This window comes from Armigeres subalbatus, chromosome 1, assembly GCF_024139115.2.
Source record: "Armigeres subalbatus isolate Guangzhou_Male chromosome 1, GZ_Asu_2, whole genome shotgun sequence".
Classification (NCBI taxonomy): domain Eukaryota; kingdom Metazoa; phylum Arthropoda; class Insecta; order Diptera; family Culicidae; genus Armigeres; species Armigeres subalbatus.
In genome coordinates, this window is record NC_085139.1 from 218,706,088 (window position 1) to 218,723,703 (window position 17,616).

Below are 17,616 nucleotides of genomic sequence, written 5' to 3' on the forward strand. Positions count from 1 at the left end.
TCACAACACCGGCACACGATGTGTGAAATGGTGTGATTCTCTCATGCTCTCAATGTCTTCATTGATTATGTTTCGCCTCGAGGCCAGTTTCTGAGAAGGACCTCGTCGTCGTCGTCGTAAGTATCCCGACTCCACTGTTCACGCTGTTCCCTCACACTTCGAAACATAGACTGAGTCCGACGTCTGCTTATGTACCTACGAAGCCGGTACGCTATGCTAAAATTCGTTTACGGACGTTAGGGACTAGGGTATAATATGTGTCGCTGAAGTTACCCATTCACATATGTACACACATTTACAGTCATGTGTAGTTGCATAGAAATGAAAGATAGGAGTAATCTTGTTTGTTTCTATAGTTTTAAAGTGTATTTTTTTCATAATTTTACTCGACCTTTTATCGGAAGCTAACTAACTACCTTAATTAATGGAGAAGCTTGGTTAAGCATTGCATTATATATGCAATATGCAGAATTGAAATGCACTACCAAGCTTCTCCATCGTTAGCATTTTTATATCCAATGCATGAAAATTAACAAAATTATATGATTCGAGCAACCGATCAAGTTTTCCAAATTGAAAAAGATTGAGGATGCATTTTAGTCTCACCCCAATATACAATGTATATGTCTTCTGCTTTGGAATATACACGCTTAAAGTCAAGTACACATCGCATGAATAGCTTTCACACATCACGGCGACGCCTTGGCCAACTCTCACTATGAGTGAAAATTTTGTGTGAAACATAAGCAGTCGCTGTGTAATGTCTCACATGTGCATGATATGTGTAAGTGAGTTTGCCTCGAACTGTCAAAGTCCCTTCGGGTCGCTATGATGGCGAACGTGTGCAGAATGTGCTGCAAGAAATCGTACTTTCGGAGGTTTTTCCTTTGTTTTGATGGCGAAACAAAAAAGTGCGAATACTATCATCGCACTTTGTTTTGTTGATCAAAACGATTGGAGAAGCCTCCGAATAAGTATGGAAAAGTTGGCTTATTAACAATTGAGGTTAGGTTCGATTTCCGACTGCTCTCTCGCTGTGTAAAATGAACTCACCGAAAATCATCGGCCATCGGTTACACAAAAATGAGTAACATCGTAGTTACTCATAATATGAGTTGTTCCAGGAGAGGCCCGTTTTGTGTGAACGGAACACAAAAATATGTAAGTCATTTTAAGCGTGTAAGGCCTTATCTTCGCAGAGAAATTTCGGAGAGTATTGAGAACGAACAAATTACTCAGAGCATCGCCACACTATTGTGAGAATTGATAAGTAGAAGAGAAAAACATAAGTTTGGATGAAACAGTCAGTGTGAGAGTTTTGCACACTGTTAGTCGGCAACATGTGGGGAAGCACGGAACATTGAATATCGTACCGACACAGTCATTGGAAGATAAGCATTAAGGTGAATCACGCTAGAATTCAATTTCAAAACTATCACGCAAGTGAGAGGCTAAAACAATTTTTCATGTTTGCTGCGTAACAGCATGTTCGTTAACCCGTTTCGGTCTGATCTAGAAATCAAAATTGAAATAACCCGTGTAGGCTCGTTTTTCGTCCGATTGCCATGAAATTTTCAGGAAAGAAGCGCCATCATGTCTATTTTTTTGGTACATGACTTGAGTTGACCATGGTGTCAATCCGGCCGGATTTATTAAGGGGGGGTCCTGGGTCAGATGCAGTCAAAAACGGGTCATTTTTTAAAACCATTGATAAATGAACGAAAGTGACCAGAATGCTGATGCAAACGTGGTCAATCATCATTGATCAGCATCAGAAGTTAGTTTTGATACAGTTGAATCACCAGGACATGGTTCCGGATGTTCCGGGAACCTGGTTCCCTGGGGTATTCCTGGGGTGGTGGACACAACCCAGTCTTGCGACATATCAAACTTCATGATTTTGAAAGACAAGCACAATACAAGATTTTTTTTAGAGATTTTGGACACGTTGGTCACGTCCGAAAGTGTTCCCGGGAGCCTGGTTTCCGCAGGGAGGAGGACAATTTTTGATTAGCACCGAAACCCATCTTGCGACACATCAAACTCCATGATTTTGAAAAAAACAAGCTCAATAGATGAAATTTTGAGAAGTTTTGAGCACATTGGCCACGTCCGGAAGTGTTCTTGGGCGTCTGATTTTCTCAGGGGACCGGACTAATTTCGATTAGCACCGAAACCCATTTTGCGGCATATCCAACTCAATGATTTTGAAAGACATGCACAATACATGAATTTTTGAGAGATTTTGGACACACTGGCCACGTCCGGGAGTGTTCCTGGGAGCTTGGTTCTCTCAGCGAAGCGGTCAAATTTTGATTGGCTCCAAAACCCATCTTGCGACATATCAAACTTCATTATTTTGCTTGTCTCTCAAAATCATGGAGTTTGGCATACCGCAAGATGGGTTCCGGCGCTAATCGAAATTTATTTGCTTCCCTGAGGGATCCAGGTTCCCGGGAGCACTTCCGAACGTGGCCAATGTGTCCAAAATCTCTGAAAAACTCATCTATTGAGCTTGTCTTTCAAAATCATGGAGTTTGATATGTCGCAAGATGGGTTTCGGAGCTAATCGATTTTTTGCCACTTCCTTGAGGGAACCAGGTTCCAGGGAACACTTCCGGATGTGGCCAATGTGTCCAAAATCTCTCTAAAACCCATCTATTGAGCTTGTCTTTCAAAACCATGGAGTTTGATGTGTCGCAAGATGGGTTTCGGTGCTAATCGAATTTTGTCCACTTCCCTGAGGGAACCAGGTTCCCGGGCACACTTCCGAACGTGGCCAATGTGTTCAAAATCTCTGAAAAAGTCATCTATTGAGGTTGTCTTTAAAAATCATGGAGTTTGATATGTCGCAAGATGGGTTTCGGTGCTAATTAAAATTTGTTCACTTCCCTGAGGGAACCAGGTTCCCGGAAACACTTCCGGATGTGGGCAATGTGTCCAAAACCTCCCAAAAACTCATCTTTTAGCATTGTTTTCCAAAACCATGAAGTTTGATATGTCGCAAGACTGGGTTGTGTCCACCACCCCAGGGATACCCCAGGGAACCAGGTTCCCGGAACATCCGGAACCATGTCCTGGTTTTCAATTGTATCAAAACTAACTTCTGATGCTGGTCAATATGATGATTAACCACGTTTGCATCAGCATTCTGGTCACTTTCGTTCATTTATCAATGGTTTTTAAAAAATGACCCGTTTTTGACTGCATCTGACCCAGGACCACCCCTTAATAAATCCGGCCGGATTGACACCATGGTTAAATAAAATAGACATGGTGACGCTTTTTCCCTGAAAATTTCATGGCAATAGGACGAAAAATGAACCTACATGGGTTATTTTAATTTCGATTTCTTGGTCAGACCGAAACGGGTTAATTATTTTGCTGATTTTCTGTGATTTTTTTTTCTTTATTGTTGATGTGTTGATGTCAGTTTATATCATAACCACCGAAAATCAGTAAAATTATTTACCGAACAGTTATGCTGTTGAGATTTCAGTCAAATTTCACCAAAATCTGCGATTTATTGTGTGTGAGAAGATCGAGAAGATTCTATCAATATTCGAGATGTCTATCTGAATATGTGGATTCACTTCACTTACTTAGGCTCTGTCTCATTTGGAGAATTAAACTGAAATTAAACTTAAAAGTGACATTTCAATAATTATCAAATAACCCTGCTCGCAGAGCAAGATTACTTTTGACAGATATCGAATCATTTTGCATCGATGTCTTATTGGAATTGCTGGGTAGCACCAACCATTTTTATGACTGGGTTATTTGCTAATTTTCGAACTGTCACTTTTAAGTTTAATTCTCCAAATGAGACAGAGCCTTACGAGTAGTGCAAAGGGCTGACTTGAAAGACCTTGGCTATGTCCAGCTAACGCTTTAACCTGTTGTCAAGTCATATTTCAGTCTTTACTGAGGCTGTATCACCATGAGCCTCTGGGTCTGCCTCTACAGCGATTTCCAGCTAGGCTCCATTCTAATGTTTGTTAACAGATTTTTTCCACCCCTACATAAGGTGTGACCGACCCACCCCCACTTCCGTTCCTTAATTTTAGTTGCTGCCAGTAGAGTTGGAAATTCGGATTTTGGTGTGTTCACTCACAGTAAAATATTATGAAAATTAGACACGACGGAATTGACAATTGAATGTAAAATTCGGAAACTTCACTTCACCGCAGCTTGCACCTATTTTATTCACATAAGTATCAACCAAAATGGATATCTTCGCATATGAAAACAAATCTGGCTTTATGACGCTGCATTTCATCGCGGAAACTTCAAGTTTTTTGCTTGTTCCGACGAGAAATCTGTTATGCTTTCAGCACACTGAACCTCCAACAGCTCTGTATCGAAAAAGATTCCGAGTCATGTAAATTTAAGGTACCGTCCTTCGGGGTGACATTGGGCCTAGGGGGTAAGATTGGGCCAAAAACGAAAAATGTTTCAACTCCTAATATCTCAGAAACTGTAACGAATTTTGATAAAAACTCTAAACGGTTCGAAATTATAGTAAAATTCACGTCTAGCAAATCACAAAACAAATTCCAAGAATTCATTGTACTTGTACCATAATGCTTGGAATTTGAATGTAAAACTATTGATCGAATGAACCCGTATTAAAATAGCGTCAGTAATACCCCACACATCTATTACATTACTAGGTTTTAGATCGATGAATACCTAGTTATCATGTTACGATAATCTGTTGTTGTTTTATCGAATTTTATTAATATTTATCTAGCGGTTCTGGTTTTTCGTAGCAACGAGCAATGCACGCTGAAAAGGGGTGAGATTGGACCAAGCCTTTGGTTGATTTGCCATACATAGTTGGTAGGATCCGTAATGTAGGCAATTATTTTTAATGAATGATTGAATCGTTGCATCGTCACCGTTGAACTTTATTGTACTTGGCCCAATGTCAGCCACTGTGAGGGGTGAGAATGGGCCAATTTTAAACAACATATAACTTTGAAGAATTTATTATTTTTCCCCACACAGTGATAAATTCATTGTTCAAGCTTGTAACAAACTAATTAAAACTTGATTCCAACGTTAACTACTAGAGCTTTGTAACATTTATTTGGAGCATACCACATTTTGGCCCAATGACACCCCCGTTGGCGGTATCGTTTAGTCTATTGAAGAGTAATTGAACCACCAGAACGCTTAACCTGTTATACCTGAATCGGCTCACTTTCAAGAAGTTGAAATACTCGAGTGGCTTACGAGAACTCTACGGACCGAGGTTCGTTTCCCTGTGTTGGACCTATTTTTTTAATTTTCCATTAAAAATATGAACCATGAAATTACAGCACGTGTTAATTTAAATTAACCTATAACTTTATGTCCACTTGTCATAAGACGAGTTTGTACAATCCCATTTAATTCCACCACTTAGTTGTACCTTGACAGATACGTATTTCGACCTCAACAGTAATGTCGTCTTCAGTGTCTCGTACTTGACTCGACTACGAAGTCAAAGTTTGGCAATGTTTGAATTCAAGACGGCCGACTTCCGGTTAGACCTGTGCTTCGCCGCCGACGATTTTCTTCGCCGTTGCCGCCGTAAAAAAAATCAGCTTGCAGCCGTATTCATTCTCATTTCCTAGAAATCCATTAACCAAAATCATTGGATCAACTACAAAAATAAAAATTATGCCAATAACTTTTGGATTTTGGAAAACTTCCTTGCGTTAATGGATTTTTTTCATTATTGAAGGAAATTTTATATTTATTAGATGCTTGATTTCATGGAACCATCATTTTTTTAAATTTCAAGTTTTCGGGAGAAGAAGGAATTTCGGAGGAACTACTGGAAGATCTTCCGAATGAATTCTTGAAGGATGTCTAGAGAAGCTTCCGTAAGAATTCCTGGAGATACTTCCGAATAAATCTCCTGTGGAGCTTCCGGAAAAAATCCTCGAGGAATTTCCAAATGAATTCTTGGAGTAATTTCTTAAGAAACTGCGGAGAAATTCCTGGAAGAGCTTCCGGAGGAATACCTTTTAGGAACTTCCGGAGCAACTTCTTGAAGAATTCATTTGAGGAACTTCCGGAGGTATTTCTGGAGGAACTTATCAAGGTATTTCCGAAGGATTTCTTGGAGTAGCTTCTGCAGGTTTTTGTTGAGGAACTTCCGGAGGATTTCCTGGAGGAACTTGCAAAAGATTTCCTGGAGGAACTTCCGGAGGAATTCATGGAGGAACTTCCGGAGGAATTTCTGGAGGAATCTCCGGAAGAATTCCTGGAGGAACCTCCGGAGGAATTCCTGGACGAACCTCCGGAGGAATTCCTGAAGCTCCGGAGAGATTCCTGGCGGAACTTCCAGAGGAATTCCTGGAGGAACTTCCGGAGGAATTCCTGGAGGAACTTCCGGAGGAATTCCTAATAGAACTTCCGGAGGAATTCCTGGAGGAACTTCCAGAGGAATTCCTAATAGAACTTTCTGAGGAATTCCTAATAGAACATCCTGAGGAATTCCTAAAGGAACTTCCTGAGGAATTCCTGAAGGAACTTCCTGAAGAATTGCTGAAGGAACTTCCTGAAGAATTCCTGAAGGAACTTCCTAAGGAATTCCTGAAGGAACTTCCTGAGGTATTCCTGAAGGAACTTCCTGAGGTATTCCTGAAGGAACTTCCTAAGGTATTCCTGAAGGAACTTCCTTACCCAAGTAACATTTTAAGAATTATAACGCCCTTGAAGACCATAATTTACTCTCAAGAGTGTTATAAAACCAGTTTAAACCCAAAAGGTTGCTAGGGTAGGAATTCCTGAAGGAACTTCCTTAGGAATTCCTGAAGGAACTTCCTTAGGAATTCCTGAAGGAACTTCCTTAGGAATTCCTGAAGGAACTTCCTTAGGAATTCCTGAAGGAACTTCCTTAGCAATTCCTTAGGTACCGTGGGGCATCGAAATCCGTACACTTAAGCACCTGAGTATATGAAAAAGTCATTAGAAAATAGGAATCGAATGTAAATAGAACGTTTGTCATTGGCACAGGTGCATGAAGGCTTCTACTTTTGAAGTGTTTGACATTTACTCATTAAAAACTACGAAAAACATGATAAAATAATGAATCAAATCAACTACTCCTGACTCGATACGCACCTTGAGAAGCGATCCCTTCGATTGGTATTCCGCTTATCTTATGTAATGATTTGCAATTAGCAATTAAAACACAGTTACTTTTGGTGCAATTATGCTCTACCCGAAAACAAAAAGGCGGCACAAACACCGCGTTTGGTGGGCGGAGATTTGTTTTTGATTTTTGTTCTTTTAATTACAAAGCCTTCTTTCCAATTCTATGCCCTAGAAGCTTACTGTCAAGTATCTGAACAGGATAAGATTAATTATTCCTACATTAATTACCTTTAACCTTCTCGAATTTATTTATATCTCGTGAGGTGGACGGATTTCGGTGCTGTACGGATTTTGGTCCCGCACGGTATTCCTGAAGGAACTTCCTTAGGAATTCCAGAAGAAACTTCCTTAGGAATTCCTGAAGGAACTTCTTGAGGAATTCCTGAAGGAACTTCTTGAGGAATTCCTGAAGGAACTTCTTGAGAAATTCCTGAAGGAACTTTCGGAGGAATTCCTTTGAGGAGCTTTCGTAAGAATTCATTTGAGGAACTCGGTGTTGAACTTAATCTAAAATTAAAAAAAACACCTAAATGAAGAATTTATAAAAAACAGAAATTTGAGGAGCTTCCGGAGGAAATACTTTGCGGAGCTTCCGGATGAAATCATTTGCAGAACTTCCCGAAGAAATCCTTTGAGGAATTTCCGGAAAACATCTTTTGAGGACTGCCGGAAAAAATCCTTTCAAGAATTGCCAGAATTCCTTAGAGGAACCTTCGGTAAAATTATTTGAGGAACTTCCGGAGGAATTCCTTTGAAGAACTTTCGGAGGAATTCCTGGAGGAACTTCCGGAGGAATTCCTGGAGGAACTTCCGGAGGAATTCCTGGAGGAACTTCCGGAGGAATTCCTGGAGGAACTTCCGGAGCAATTCCTGGAAGAACTTACGGAGGAATTCCTGGAGGAACTTCCGGAGGAATTCCTGGAGGAACTCCTGGAGGAACTTCCGGAGGAATTCCTTGAGGAACTCCTGGAGGAACTTCCGGAGGAATTCCTGGAGGAACTTCGGGAGGAATTCCTGGTGGAACTTCGGGAGGAATTCCTGGTGGAACTTCAGGAGGAATTCCTGGAGGAACTTCCGGAGGAATTCCTGGAGGAACTTCCGGAGGAATTCCTGGAGGAACTTCCGGAGGAATTCCTGGAGGAACTTCCGGAGGAATTCCTGGAGGAACTTCCGGAGGAATTCCTGGAGGAACTTCCGGAGGAATTCCTGGAGGAACTTCTGGAGGAACTTCCGGAGGAATTCCTGGAGGAACTTGCGGAGGAATTCCTGGATGAACTTCTGGAGGAATTCCTGGATGAACTTCCGGAGGAATTCCTGGATGAACTTCCGGAGGAATTCCTGGAGGAATTTCCGGAGGAATTCCTGGAGGAATTTCCGGAGGAATTCCTGGAGGAACTTCCGGAGGAATTCGTGGAGGAACTTCCGGAGGAATTCCTGGATGAACTTCCGGAGGAATTCCTGGAGGAACTTCCGGAGGAATTCCTGGAGGAATTTCCGGAGGAATTCCTGGAGGAATTTCCGGAGGAATTCCTGGAGGAACTTCCGGAGGAATTCCTGGAGGAACTTCCGGAGGAATTCCTGGAGGAACTTCGGAGGAATTCCTGGAGGAACTTCCGAGGAATTCCTGGAGGAACTTCCGGAGGAATTCCTGGAGGAACTTCCGGAGGAATTCCTGGAGGAACTTCCGGAGGAATTCCTGGAGGAACTTCCGGAGGAATTCCTGGAGGAACTTCCGGAGGAATTCCTGGAGGAACTTCCGGAGGAATTCCTGGAGGAACTTCCGGAGGAATTCCTGGAGGAACTTCCGGAGGAATTCCTGGAGGAACTTCCGGAGGAATTCCTGGAGGAACTTCCGGAGGAATTCCTGGAGGAACTTCCGGAGGAATTCCTGGAGGAACTTCCGGAGGAATTCCTGGAGGAACTTCCGGAGGAATTCCTGGAGGAACTTCCGAGGAATTCCTGGAGAACTTCCGGAGGAATTCCTGGAGGAACTTCCGAGGAATTCCTGGAGGAACTTCCGGAGGAATTCCTGGAGGAACTTCCGGAGGAATTCCTGGAGGAACTTCCGGAGGAATTCCTGGAGGAACTTCCGGAGGAATTCCTGGAGGAACTTCCGGAGGAATTCCTGGAGGAACTTCCGGAGGAATTCCTGGAGGAATTCCTGGAGGAACTTCTGGAGGAATTCCTGGAGGAACTTCCGGAGGAATTCCTGGAGGAACTTCCGGAGGAATTCCTGGAGGAACTTCCGGAGGAATTCCTGGAGGAACTTCCGGAGGAATTCCTGGAGGAACTTCCGGAGGAATTCCTGGAGGAACTTCCGGAGGAATTCCTGGAGGAACTTCCGGAGGAATTCCTGGAGGAACTTCCGGAGGAATTCCTGGAGGAACTTCCGGAGGAATTCCTGGAGGAACTTCCGGAGGAATTCCTGGAGGAACTTCCGGAGGAATTCCTGGAGGAACTTCCGGAGGAATTCCTGGAGGAACTTCCGGAGGAATTCCTGGAGGAACTTCCGGAGGAATTCCTGGAGGAACTTCCGGAGGAATTCCTGGAGGAACTTCGGAAAGAATTCCTGGAGGAACTTCCGGAGGAATTCCGGGAGGAACTTCCGGAGGAATTCCTGGAGGAACTTTCGGAGGAATTCCTGGAGGAACTTCCGGAGGAATTCCTGGAGGAACTTCCGGAGGAATTCCTGGAGGAACTTCCGGAGGAATCCCTGGAGGAACTTCCGGAGGAATTCCTGGAGGAACTTCCGGAGGAATTCCTGGAGGAACTTCTGGAGGAATTCCTGGAGGAACTTCCGGAGGAATTCCTGGAGGAACTTCAAGAGGAATTCCTGGAGGAACTTTCGGAGGAATTCCTGGAGGAACTTCCGGAGGAATTCCTGGAGGAACTTCCGGAGGAATTCCTGGAGGAACTTCCGGAGGAATTCCTGGAGGAACTTCCGGAGGAATTCCTGGAGGAACTTCCGGAGGAATTCCTGGAGGAACTTCCGGAGGAATTCCTGAAGGAACTTCCGGAGGAATTCCTGAAGGAACTTCCGGAGGAATTCCTGAAGGAACTTCCGGAGGAATTCCTGGAGGAACTTCCGGAGGAATTCCTGGAGGAACTTCCGGAGGAATTCCTGGAGGAACTTCCGGAGGAATTCCTGGAGGAACTTCCGGAGGAATTCCTGGAGGAACTTCCGGAGGAATTCCTGGAGGAACTTCCGGAGGAATTCCTAAAGGAACTTCCGGAGGAATTCCTAAAGGAACTTCCTGAGGTATTCCTGAAAGAACTTCCTGAGGAATTCCTGAAGGAATTTCCTGAGGTATTCCTGAAGGAACTTCCTTACTCAAGTAACATTTTAAGTATTATAACGCCCTTGAAGACCATAATTTACTCTCAAGAGTGTTATAAAACCAGTTTAAACCCAAAATGTTGCTAGGGTAGGAATTCCTGAAGGAACTTCCTTAGCAATTCCTGAAGGAACTTCCTTAGGAATTCCAGAAGAAACTTCCTTAGGAATTCCTGAAGGAACTTCTTGAGGAATTCCTGAACGAACTTCTTGAGGAATTCCTGAAGGAACTTAAGGAGGAATTCCTTTGAGGAGCTTTCGTAAGAATTCATTTGAGGAGCTCGGTGTTGAACTTAATCTAGAATTAAAAAAACACCTAAATGAAGAATTTAAAAAAACAGAAATTTGAGGAGCTTCCGTAGGAAATACTTTGCGGAGCTTCCGGATGAAATCATTTGCAGAACTTCCGAAGAAATTCCGGAGGAATTCCTGGTGGAACTTCCGGAGGAATTCCTGGAGGAACTTCCGGAGGATTTCCTGGAGGAACTTCCGGAGGATTTCCTGGAGGAACTTCCGGAGGAATTCCTGGAGGAACTTCCGGAGGAATTCCTGGAGGAACTTCCGGAGGAATTCCTGAAAGAACTTCCTTAGGAATTCCTGAAAGAACTTCCTTAGCAATTCCTGAAGATACTTTCTTAGGAATTCCTGAAGGAACTTCTTGAGGAATTCCTGAAGGAACTTCTTGAGGAATTCCTGAAGGAACTTTCGGAGGAATTCCTTTGAGGAGCTTTCGTAAGAATTCATTTGAGGAGCTTCCGGAGGAAATCCTTTGCAGAACTTCCCGAAGAAATCCTTTGAGGAATTTCAGGAAAAAATCCTTTGAGGACTGCCGGAAAAAACCCTTTCAAGAATTGCCAGAATTCCTTCGAGGAACCTTCGGTGAAATTAATTTGAGGAACTTCCGGAGGAATTCCTTTGAAGAACTTTCGGAAGAATTTTTTTTGAGGAACTTCCGGAGGAATCACTTTGAGAAACTTCCGGAGGAAATCTTTTGAGGAACTTCCGGAGGAAATCTTTTGGGGACTTCCGAAAAGATATCTGGAATCAATTTTAAGAACTTCCAGAGGAATTCATTTGAAGAACTTTCGAAGGAAATCCTTCGTATAACTTCTGGAGCAATATCTTTCAGGATCTTCCGGGGAAATTCCTTTAAGGATCTTATGGAGGAATTACACGGAACACTCGGATGAACACCCGGAGGAATTTCTGTAGGAACTCCCGGAGGATTTCTTGGAATGGTTTCCGGCCGATGGTATTAACAGGGCTTCCGGTGGTTTTATCAAACCAGAAGTCAGCCATCTTGAATTCCAAAATGGCGTCAAGCATCGTTTTCCGGCTTCTACTCATCGAGCTAGAGGTGTGCGCCACTGCGCTACACCACCGTCGCCGACAGTTTTTGGCACGCCGCCAACGCCTACATTTTGCATCGGCACACCGCCTTTCAAAATTAGTCAAAATTAGGGAGTGTGGCAGGGTTCGTATTGGTAAATGGTCTGCCGTGTATAGCGTGTAATTTGAATTAAAACAAAAATAATGGAAATAAACGAACGCTTATTATTTTAATTATTGACCGCACTAAACAACTGAATGCAAACTAAATTTTCACTTTCTGATTAACTTACTCTCCCGCACAAAGCATAGCAAAATTTCGGTGACCGGCCGATCGCTTTGCTTACTGAAGAAACACGACAGGACAAGAATCCTTTATCCCTTTCTCTTCATCTGCTGCCAGTCAGCTGCTGTCCGAAACAAGAGAAAACACGCACTGAACTGATTAACTTTATTACCGGCCGCGCAATCTGTCGTTTTGCTGTACTGGTCATTTTTCCGAAAAAGTCGTTCAGCGGACTGATTGCTTTGCCAAATACCCTTTCTAGCAACCGGCATTTTCAATCAAAATTTAATGATCTATTTGATCAACCAACATTCACAACCAAACGACCATTTTGGCTAAACGGCATTATCATTAAGGGTCTGTCTCATTTGGAGAATTAAACTTAAAAGTGACAGTTCGAAAATTCAAAAATCACCCCGTTATAAGAATGGCTGGTGCTATCCAGCAATTCCAATAGGACATCGATGGAAAATGATTCGATATCCGTCAAAATTAATCTTGCTCTGCGAGCAGGGTTATTTGGTAATTATTAAAATGTCACTTTTAAGTTTAATTTCAGTTTAATTATCCAATTGAGACAGACCCTAAGAAAATTATTTTTGAGCTTTTTAGTGGAATGTCTTCACTTGTCATAAGACGAGTTTGTACAATCCCATTTAATTTCACCACTTAATTGTACTTTGACAGATACGTATTTCGTCCTCAACAGTAAGTTCGTCTACAGTGTCTTCAGTGTAAGTAGAGTCAAGTACGAGACACTGAAGACGACCTTACTGTTGAGGTCGAACCTGTCAAGGTACAATTAAGTGGTGGAATGCGGCATTTCAGTTGAGTGCGGCATTTTCAGTTGAATGACCTGTAAGGGTAAACAACTTGTTCAGCCAAATTACCATTTTTGCCGGATATCCCCTTTGGCTGTGTATGTCGCTTTTGGCCAAATGACATTTTCGGCAGACCTAATAAACGAATCGACATTTTTGACCATAACACCCTTTCAGCATTTTCGACAGTTTGACTCATTCGGACAAATGGCATTTTAAGCCAAATGGTGCTTTCTATCAAATTTTAAGCCAAATGGCATTTCGGCCAGATGAACAGATGACCAAACTACCATTTTGGCCAAATGATGTTCGTGCAAACGCGTTGACCCAATAAAGTTTTCAGCCAAACTGTTTTCGATTTAATAATCGTTTCGCCCGAACGTTCAAATCGGTTTGATAATTTCCGCCTTAACGTGTAACACGGTCAAATGGCCGCCGAAAGAATCCTCCTATTTAATAATTTCCCGTGGAATTGCAAAAGAATTTCTTATGGACAATAAAAATCCGAAAAAAATTACGTTCTAATACCGAAAAGCTTTCCGTGAAAATTTCAGAATTTCATGCAGAAATTCTGGTGTTTTAGTAGAATTTCCAAAAATTCCCCGTGGAAATCCCGCAATTTTCCAGAAATCCCCGAATTCTATTGGAAGTTTTAAAAAATGGCGTGGGAATTTCAAAGAATCTTGTGTCGCAATTCCGAGCTATGTTCCGTTAGAGTTGAAATCCGCATTCTGAAGAACTCTCCATTGAAACTACGGAGAGCTTCCAGAGTTTTTGTGTAGATTTTGAAACTTGACAGAAATTTCGAAAAACTTTCCGTGCATATTCTGAACATTGCAATTCAGAACAATTTCTGGTAAAAATTCAGTGCAACTTCTCAAGTAAATACCAAAGAATTTTCCACAGAAATGTAAATTTTTCTTGGAAATTCCAAAAAGCTTACCGTTTCTGGTACGACATCTTGCCCTCGATGAACTTCTCATCTGAACCCGGAAAGGGCTCAGTCCTAAACTCCAGGTTGCTGGTCTACAGCCAACGACCACATATGGGGTAGGCAAGCAAGGTCCCAGGGTCTTTGGAGATTATGGGGAGGTTTTCGGGCCTTGCTAGTAACTGGAGATCGGGAGGTTAGCTTTATAAACTCTTTAATTACTCACGATTACTGACATGCCGTCGGAGCGATGAAGCGTCGGCAGGGCGGAATGCCGGACGAGCGATGGGGCGGAATGCCAGACGAGAGATGGGGAGTCAGACAGGCGGAATGCCAGACTGCCAGGAAATGAAAAGCCGGTGGGCGATGGGGCGCCGGAAGGCTGACGAATCATGCGGGGCGATTAGGAGCCGACAGGGCGCACTACGGAATTGAAGGCGGAATGTATAACGGGGCCGGCCGACAAAACGTCGAGCTGATAGTTTGCCTTGCTTCCCCACACGAGATGGCGGCGATCATTCGCCGGGCGATAGACTTACAAAAATCTACTTGATCCGTAGGTTACCTGCGAGCTTCCTACATCCGAGATGACTGACGATGGGATCCCTAGATCCAGTCGTACTTGGAAGTTACCGGATGGTGTATTTGCGCAGTTAACACTGCGGAGGGAGATCCGCGACTACTACTGGTGCATTTTCTTTCATAGAAAATCTGTGTTATTTGCCAGTGTCATCAATGTTCAAATTAAGTGTTTCCGAAGTAATGTACCCTAAATATCCAAACCAGACAGTTATTGTAAGAACAAACATTAGACAAGGAACAAACATAATATTTTTCCCCTGATGGACGTTGGACAAATATAAATCTTGTTCTAATCCTTAAAGGCTGCGTAGCCCCTTTAAGTTGAAAAAAAAAAATAAACAGTCGATCATTCGAAAGTACTAAAATAATCATTTCCGAAGTATGCATTTTGAAGAATGGCCAAAACTGACACCCATTTTAAATCCGGAATAAATCCGGAATCAAGTGACATATCATGAAAATCCATAAAACTCCTAAAACTTGAATCAATTTCGCTTTTTTTGGTGAAAGTTACGAAACAAATGTTATAAGACATAAAAGTTGCAGCCAAAAAATGTTTATTTTCGTTTGCAAAAGGGGGGTTGGTAGCAAAAGAGTCAAGGGCAGGGATTGAATCCAAAATAGAATGATAAAGTCTCTCACTTATCATCTCTGTTTACATACACCCAGTTCTTTTTTACACGGGTGGGATTTAGTCGATTAAGACCTTTAGCGTTAATGAAACTATGAATTAACCCCATGAAAAGAATCACAAAACATCAAAGAAAATTCAGGTGGTATTTAAAAAGCTGTGAAAAATCAGGTTAACCGGAAAATTGAAGAATACCAACCGTGTAAAATAACAATCGTATACTTCGATATGTAGCATAAAGTAAGAGACTTTTCGCAAGCTGTCATGATAAAGAACTGATTTAGGAGGTTATACCACGATAAATTACTTTTAAAAACCTCCAAACCCGGGGAGCACTGTTTGTGATGATGCATTTCTACTTGTTCTACAGAACTGTGCGGTCCCCAACACAAAACGAGCGAGAACAAAACGAGAATCAGCACTTCTCCGTGGGGGCTGCCGATTATGTTTTTTCGCACTTGTATACAAGTTTGATGAATTTGTTTTCAAGGCTTGTTGCAATTTCTGCAAACCAAGGGTTAAAACGCATGGTGGATGGCAGCTTTTAGCGAACAACGCACCGTGCGTCTGCTTTTCTAGTTATGGTTTGGGCAGCGCGCATGCTTTTTGACTTTGGAGACGCGTGATACATTTGCAGATTACTGCCGCAAAGGCATTTTGCTTCGCAATATCCATTCTTATACCTTTCAATGTACATTTATACAATTTTGATATTTTTTAGCAAAACTAAAGGCGTTTTGCAAAACTAAAGGGGCATTGCAGTGCCGCTTTTCCTACGGGTAGCTTGGTCCGAAATTCGAACCCAGACTCCTTCATCATCATGGTTAGCTTTAAAGCCACTAATCCTGTCATTAGCCTTCGAAAAAAAACCTCAACAATTGAATGTTTAACAATCGTATTACTGGTGGAACATGCCCGCTCGTGAGAGTTACCTCCGTCAAAAGATATTCCACCATCAACCTCGGCGCGGTAGCAGCACCGGAGCCGAACCTGAGTCTAAACCGCCGAAACTGTTGATACCGGTGGTAGTGGTGCATTCTCTTTGTTGATGCACATAAATATGCACAAATCAGTCCACCCAGGCCCGGGCGGGAGGCACAAAATTGCATTCATGCACAACGGAACGCACTCGTTGCACGAAGTAGCAGCGAAACGAACTTAGCGACAAACCATTCGAAGCTGGTTACTTTTTTCTCGCAGTTGGAAGTTTTTGTTCCTCCGATGCAGCAAACAGAACTGAAAATGCACGTATGAAGCATCACCATCATAGGATGGTAGAAGTTTGTATATACCTATCAGTTATTTAGTTTTCTTGAAAATCATTTTTAGCTTAACTAGTCTCAACTAAACTCTCAACGATGTTATGCAAATAAGAAAAAGAAGAACTCTCAACTACTGTTAAAATTCAAGCAGCAGTTTTTCGGAGTATTGGGTTGTTTAGTTTGAAGAAACTATTATTTCAATTACTAATAATCAATTGCATGTTTAATCAATTCAAAATATTGTTTTAGGTATAAACGAAATTTCAGTTTGACGAAAGAGAATTTCTACATTTCAAACAACAATTTAAAAAAAAACCATATCACATAAAAACTACAAAAAAATGGGCTTAGGTTGAGTCAGAAAATGTAAGGATCTTGATCAGTATGTACCAACAAACAACAAAATTTGATAGAAAAGCATCTCCTTCTTACATGCTCGAAGAGCTGCATTCCGTCGTCGTTGGCTGCAACCGGCAAGCACCAGCGTAGATCTCGAAGTCTGAAACCGGGTCGCGTTGACGGTTGCAGCCGGTGAGGATGCATCTGCAATTCATTCGTACACTGAGAGGTTGCTATAGATTCGAGTAAGAGCGAATGAGAGTATGTACGAGAGAATCCCTGGTTTTTCTCTAGAATAACCTCACCACCGTGTCTCTTTGGACAGTTTCTGTACATTGCACACATTTACCCGGTGCACTCGTTGCTGGCTGCACCCGGTGATGAAGCAGACATCGCTCCACAACCGGAGTTAGTCAACGAGAAAGGATCCGCGGCAGATTGGTTTGAATTGCTCCAGATATCGTTCTTGTGAACCGGCAGTTATAAGAATGGCGTGTGTTGACAATGATATGGGAATTTTAAACTACGATATGGAAAAATTACCTTATTCTGAGACGGAACATGAATTGCGAAATTTTGTTCTGTTGAATAAAATCCTCAAACATAATCCAGTTCGGGTACAGTACCTGAAAAAGAAGAAAATAATATGATTTTATTCAACTATGCGTTTATTTGGTAGGATTAGACACACAAGACATAACAGATCTGGGATCAAGAATTTCAACGTCAAAAATAAATCATTTTCTTTGTATTAGAAAAATTGATTTTGTTGTAAAATAATAAACTTTTATTGGAATTTACTTCTTTTTCATTTCAAATGTTAAAAACAATTCTGAAGACTAATTCTTTCACAAGCTTCCTTCTTGCCTGTCTCGTATACAAAGTACACATATACGGAAAGGCTATTGGACCATTCCAAAACCAATCTTTTGATAAAAGGCCTGGAGAC